This window comes from Berghia stephanieae, chromosome 2, assembly GCF_034508935.2.
Source record: "Berghia stephanieae isolate SIO BIC M18660-M18661 chromosome 2, UCSD_Bste_1.3, whole genome shotgun sequence".
Taxonomy (NCBI): Eukaryota; Metazoa; Mollusca; class Gastropoda; order Nudibranchia; family Aeolidiidae; genus Berghia; species Berghia stephanieae.
The window spans coordinates 47,891,504-47,897,525 of NC_088361.1; positions in this window are offsets into that span (position 1 = coordinate 47,891,504).

Here is a 6,022-nt window from a genome sequence, read left to right on the forward strand (position 1 = left end):
GGGTCTGTTTTGATTTTGTTTTGTTTTTTTTTCCGGGGGGGGGGGGGGTGTTTGTTTTCTTTTTTGTTTATTTTGACTTTTATAATTTGTATTTAATGGAGCAGGAAGGGAACTTGTTTGCTTTTTTTTTTTAATTATAATTATTTTATTTTTAGCCCACTTATTAATGTGTTTAAATAGCAGTAAAAGTTTCTCGTTCCCCTTTGGACAAGACACCACTGATCTGTTTCAAATTACACTTTCCACTATTCACTTTCCACTATTCAGTCTTAAAATGAAAGGAGAGTCGGAAAACCATTTTGATGTAATGGGAAATAAGCCTTAATCTGTGTTTTTTAGGTTTTTATGGCACTTTGATGTCATTCCAGTGCCAGTAAAGGAGAAAGATGTGGTCTTGTGGTATGACACTCGCTTTCAGATCAGGGTTCGAGCCTCACACACCAAATAGTTGAGTCCTTGGAAAAGACTCTTTACTCACATTCTCTCACCGTACTCAGAAAATGAGTAATTGGCCTTTAACAGCATTGTCTCTGTCCGAAAAAATTGTAATAGTGCCTAGTAGGCGTCATGTCCGTCCTACATGTTAAGTGTTGCTGGTGGCCAGGGACCCCTTGTAAAGCACTTTGAGCACGTTTAGTGGATATTGCGCTTTATAAAAGCTCAATTTTAATTTTTAATTTAAAAAAAAAAGATACAGTGGAATCCACAAAAAGTCAACACTCTTCAAGCCAACCTCAGCTCAAAGTCAACATCTCTTGTTGGTCTCAAACTTTCTGTTTTGTACCTAAATGTATTCCAATGATAATGGATGAAGTCAACAAATCTGGGTGGGGTTCCTGACCTCCCATAGTGGGCATGGAGGTACGTACTGTGTTTCTATCCCCCTATATCTGTTTTCCAACTTGCTTTCTGTCTTTGCTGTCTTTGTCTTGGAATCAGATTACTTGGTTTTGTCCTGGCCCTGGCTGAGAGGGAAGCAGTCAAATGTATAGTTAGTTTTGGGAGATGATATTTTTTTTTCCTTGTAAACCATCTGGGGTATATATATATATATATATATATATATATATATATATATATATATATATATATATATATATATATATGATTTGTATTTGTACAACATTTGACTGTATTCCTCTTCCTGGGGACCCGTGCTTTTGTCTGGCTGAGACATTTAGGTTATCTCAAACTAAGTAGGCCTACTTTGTGGTGTGCTTTTGGAATCTTCATCTGTTTCCTATTTGAATCAATTCCCCTTTGTCTTACATTTTCTTGGGTGCTTTAATTTTAATTCTAGAACTTTTTACTATCCCATTCTCTTCCTTTTTAATGGCGCTGATATGACCTAAAACTAAATGTGTTGCAAACGCCGTAAAACCCCTAAAAACTAAAAAACTAAAACAAGTCAACAAATCCTCTTGGTCCAGTAGTGTTGGCATTATCAGGATTCCACTGATATGGAACAGTCAAAAGTTTTAGATCAGCCTTACAAACACAGGTGGCTGAGTGGTTAAGGCATTGCACTGTGACCCTGGAAGGTCCAGGGTTCGAGCCCAGCTTCAGGCACTTTCATTTTTTTCCTTGGGCTAGATTATTAACCCCAAATTTGCTCACTTTGACAACATGGGTGAATCCTGTTGACATCGGACATCTTGTTCGATGAATTATCTATATTCCTACATGGAATACCCAGGCGACAATATCTGATGATGTCGCGGCGGAAGGGCATATTTTTCTTTTTTTTTACAAACACCTCAGGAGGAAAAGTAAGACAGATGGAACGCTTATAAGAGATCAGAGGTAAATCCAATTATGTGGTCTTGTGGTATGACACTCAACTTTCGGATCAGAAGGTCCTGGGTTCGAGCCTTGCTCAGCACATAGTTGAGTCCTTGGAGAAGGCTCTTTACTCACATTCTCTCACCGTACTCAGATGTAAAATGAATACCTGGCCGTTAACAGCATTGTCTCTGTCCAAAAAAATTGTAACATCACCTAACAGGGGTCATGTCCCGTCCTAAATTAATGTTAAATGTTGCTGTTGGCCAGCATAGATAACACAGGACTAGATACGACAACAGGTAGGAAAACGTCATCAAAAGTGACTAGTGAGAGGTCGAGCGCCGCCATTTTCTTTTTTATGCAACCAGGGATGCTGTGCGATTTTATCTCTATATGAATGGCTTTGACTGAGCTCGATTAACCTTGATTTGTGGACGGAAAATAGAAAAAAAGGCCAGGTTTATGATGATAAACCAAATTAGACATATTAAACTACACTTGAACTTGTACATTTTAGACTTGGCTCCAATGATCAGGTTTATATTATAACTTTTTTAAAATATTATGAATAATTTATAACTCCCTTATTTGTGGGGCGATTTTGTCATTCGGGGTATCAATTTTATTGTAATAAAGAGATAGGAACTTCAGAGTTATTTTTTCTGATGCGAAAGTAGTTGGTAAATAAATTTGGTACACCTCTTTGATCGACCGCCACCGTCCATTCGTGTAGAATTGTGAATCAAGCGTCTCAAAGTCTTTGACCAATCACAGGCTATCTATCCAGCTGGCCGAAACAAAGACGCTTCTCACCGTTGATGTATTATGCTATTGTTATGCAAGGAATGTAACACCTTTTTGAGTAGGCCTAAAAGCTAAAATCTAAAAGTAAAAAAATATAATTCTGAGGAATTTCAAAGTCACATTGTTGAAATCAGCCTGAAAAAAAGAAGAACATTGGTCCTTATTTCAGAAAAATCGGTTGAAAACCAACTGTTTTACGAATAAATTTGATTTTAAAAATTGCTTTTATTTATTTTAGCTTTTTTTAGCAACTTTTTTATTTATCGGCCGATTTTCTTGATTTTTATATCATTCTTTATATCTCAATGAGACGAGATCAGTGATATACTTTGTTTCAAATGTAACTAGAACATAATTTGGCTTTTTACCTATCAACCGTGCCTGGATAATATATTCAGCAACCTGGTGATTGTGACGCAACTATGCCATGAGCGTCTTCCAAACGATGGTTCAGTTCATTGTTGACGGCTGTTGACACGTGAGCTGTCAGAACGACCAATCGTTGAAGGGTCAAGATTCTCAATAGCCAATCGTTCTTCGATCAAAAAACTTAAGAACTCACGAGAACAAAAGTTTGAAATTTGGTGATGGACGGACCTATGAAATCGCTTCTGGGCGGAGTTTAGCCATGAGTGACCGTAGAAAACGAAAAGGCGACTGCAGACATCAAAGGGTAGGCTTATATCATCAAAGGATGTCTACATGATTGACATGGCCATATAGGGAACTCATTATCTACCCCATAAAGAATCTGAACACGAGAGGGTTAAATACGATGGCGGCGATTAGCCACTAAAAAGTGGCTGTTGTCTGGTCTGCTCCTTGTAGTCTGTGTTGGCCAGGGACCCATTGTAAAGCGCTTTGAGCACATTTAGAGGATATTGTGCTATATAAAAGCTCAATTTAAATATATCCTTTAAACTTGTATCATAGCTGCCAACCCTCCCGCAAATTGCGGGAGTCTCCCGTATTTATCACCGATCTCCCGCTCTCCCGCAGTTTTTTAGTATCTCCAGAAATCTCCCGAAAATTTATCAATTTGAATATTGAGTGTGATGAGTTGCTGGTTCTCTAGACAATCAATTGTCAACTTTTTTTTTGGCTGGTCGATGCTATGAAAGCAACAGAATCGATACCAGTAATGTGGCAATAGATTATATAGGATTGTAAAAGAATATATTGTGGTATCGATATTTTCAATTGAGAATAATTTGCTTTTGCTTATGCCCTGCCTTAAGTCTTCATCAATTTTCAAATTGCTGAGGACGGTTTCTTTCTAATTGGGAGTAATTTGTATTTGCCTTTTATACTGCTTAAATACTTTGTTGATTTTTAAAATGTCTAAACGACAAATTTCATTGTTGTGCATCACGAGGAGTAATCATGTGACTTTTGAAGAACTAGCAGCGCGTCTTCACTTCAGGTCAGTAAAAATGTAATCTCCCTGATTTTTGTTCCAAATCTCCCTCCTAATTGAATTACCGGGTTGGCAGCTATGTTGTATTAATACTAGTCTGAAACCATCTATAATTCCGAGAGTAAACCATGATTGTGCATATTTTCAGATCACCTAAAAGTCTCATCCAGACACAAGCACAGGATCCCACAAAGAAGAGCACACTCAAATGCTTACATTATACATTCAAAACAAGAAAAATATCAATACATAACAGAGAGATGATTTACAAAGGGAAATAATTATCATCTCCCAAAACTTTTAAGTCTACATTTGACTGTCTCCCTCTCAGCCAAGGACTCTGACAAGAGAAAGGACAAAACCAAGTAATCTCATTCCAAGACAAAGAACAAAAGCAATTGGAAAACAGATGTCTGGGTATACAAGTAATAGTAAGTGACCTCCGTGCCCCTATGAGAGGTCAGGAACCCCACCATGTATATTTTTTTTTTTTTTTGGAAGTGTCAGGCTAAGACTTCAAGAAGACGGTCCGGTGATTGACTGGTTGAGTCAACAGGACGCTGAATCGTCCGTAAATGTTTTGGGTAAAATACAAGACAGGCAGTCTTGTCAGATTTATTGTAAATCATTGTTTAATTACAAGGCTGAGATCAATGAATATTTAAATATGAAATGATAGGAGAATGGAGTTAGTTTAACACTACTAGGTGTATTATAAGGATGATGAAATCATTCACACAAAAAAAAATATTTTGGAGACAATAAATAAAGATTTTTAAATTATGAAGTTTGTTATCACTTTAATAATAATTATAATAAAAATAAAATTAATAATAATAGTAACGACAACAACAATAATAATTGCAAAGCCTTGAGAATTTGATATGTTGTGTGTTATTTAAGCGAAGTGAGTGATCAAGTATGGACGTCAAATAAGATTTTTTTTAAAGTTTGGAGTATGTTTAGCACATATGCAGGGAGTTTGATAATACAACGTGTTTGTAGTCTTTTTAAAGGGTTTTTACGGCAATTGAGACAGACATGTGTTAGATCATTGTAGCATAAATATTAAAATGATAGGAATGTGCGTATACATATCTACACTCAGTTCACTTTATGAGGTCATCCTGAATTTCCACCCATACACAAGCACACAACCCCCACCATAAGGAACACACTCTAATTGTTTACAAACTCTTACCAAAAAAAAATAGCAAAATAACAATAACATATGGCTAGATGATTTCCAATTTTTTAAATATCATCTCTCAAAATATATATATATACAACCATCTGCTGTTTCGCTCTCAACAAAAGATTCCAGGCAGGGCTCAAGCAAAACCAGAACAATTAAATTAAATTGAGCTTTTATATAGGGCAATATCCACTAAACATGCTCAAAGCGCTTTACAATGGGTCCCTGGCCAATAGCAACACGTAACATGTAGAACATGACGCCTGTCGGGTGATTTTACAATTTTTTCCTGACAGAGACAATGCTGTTAACAGCCAGGTACTCATTTTACACCTAAGTACGGTGAGAGAATGTGAGTAAAGAGCCTTTTCCAAGGACTCAACTATGCGCAGAGCGAGGCTCTACCCAGGACCTTCTGATCTGAAAGCGAGTGTCATACCACTTGATGAAGCGGTCATCATTTCCCTCTGCCCTGAAAGCAATTCGACACATGTGCAATATTTAATTGTATAATGACAATCATCATCATTTAGTACATGCCTACCACGGGGGAACTGATATCCCAGTTGATAAAGTTGTTGGTTTGTTTTTAAGGGTTTTACGGCACTTGCAACACTTTTAGGTCATATCAGCGCCAATAAAAAGGAAGATAATTGGACAGTAAAAACATTCTAGATGTACAATTAAAGGGACTTGAGGTAAAAGTAAGACAAGGGGACAAGGTTCAAAATCAGTATCTGTGTACTAAGTTTGAGATCACCTCAAAGTCTCACCCAGACACCAGCACAAGTCCCCACTAAGAGGAATACACTCAAATGTTT